Source organism: Hydra vulgaris, chromosome 14 (assembly GCF_038396675.1).
Source record: "Hydra vulgaris chromosome 14, alternate assembly HydraT2T_AEP".
NCBI lineage: Eukaryota > Metazoa > Cnidaria > Hydrozoa > Anthoathecata > Hydridae > Hydra > Hydra vulgaris.
The window spans coordinates 25,899,005-25,900,000 of NC_088933.1; the positions used below are offsets into that span (position 1 = coordinate 25,899,005).

At 27.9% G+C, this 996-nt stretch overlaps 1 long non-coding RNA gene across 1 annotated transcript in view; it reads right to left on the reverse strand.

Annotated features, from left to right (window-relative positions):
• Positions 1-432: 432 nt before the first annotated feature.
• LOC136090741 (uncharacterized) overlaps positions 433-996 on the reverse strand; it is a 1,467-nt gene continuing 903 nt past the window's right edge. The window contains exon 4 of the long non-coding RNA XR_010643681.1: positions 433-567. This is a non-coding gene — a long non-coding RNA (uncharacterized LOC136090741). The remainder of the gene's footprint in view (positions 568-996) is intronic.

Sequence of the window (996 nt, forward strand, 5' to 3'; positions counted from 1 at the left end):
TTACCAAAAAATTAAGCAAATTTTAGTAGAAAATTTTTGATATATAGAATAGTTGAGGAAACTGTGGTCAAAATTTAGTTTTCTTCACTAAAAATATTATAACTTTGGCCATTCTTATCCATATGCCAAAAACATGGAATCAAAAAATAAATATAACAGTGGGCTTCATATAATTAATAGTGTTTAACCATTGGTCGTATCAAGGGGCTAAGTGGGTGCCTAACCACCATCTTTACAAACCCAAAATGCATATTACTATTATAGAAGAGCTTTTTTTTTGTAAAATTGGTATTTTTTATATAATAAAACTTAATGTAAATTAGTTTTAAACCACCGCCAAATATGATAAGTGTACTTTTATGTTAGGGTGGATAAAGAGATGGTGGTTTAACACACCCAATTATCAAAAAATGTTTTATTTCAATAAATATTTGTATATTTATTAAAAAAAGAAAATCTAGTATTACAAATAAAAATCATATTCTACTAATTTACAACATATACTAGTGGTGAATACAGTGACTTAGGGGTAGGGGTATGTTCTCCTCTCCCCCCTCCTTCTCCAACCTGAAAAAAAATTGATATTGGTTATAAAAAATATGTGAATATTTAAAAAAAATATAATTATATACATAGAGAGATATTTATATAAAATTTTATTTCAGCAAGATGCATCCAAGTAACCATTTCTCATTTAAATGGGAAAGGGTGATCATTGTCAACAATAGACACGACAAGAACGTAAGCCATATTCATCTTTAAAAAAAGTTGCAAGTCACACCACTTGCGGTACCAATTGTTGCAAATCACACCACATGCAGTACTTATTTTGCAAGTTATACCACTTGTTGTAACTAGGCATTATTTATAAAAACAATATAATATTTAAATCAGATAATTAATATTATGATATTTTATCACATATTCAAACAATCAAAGCACATCATCGCACAGTCAGATTATAAAAAATATCAACTCTCCTGCTACTATACTAGT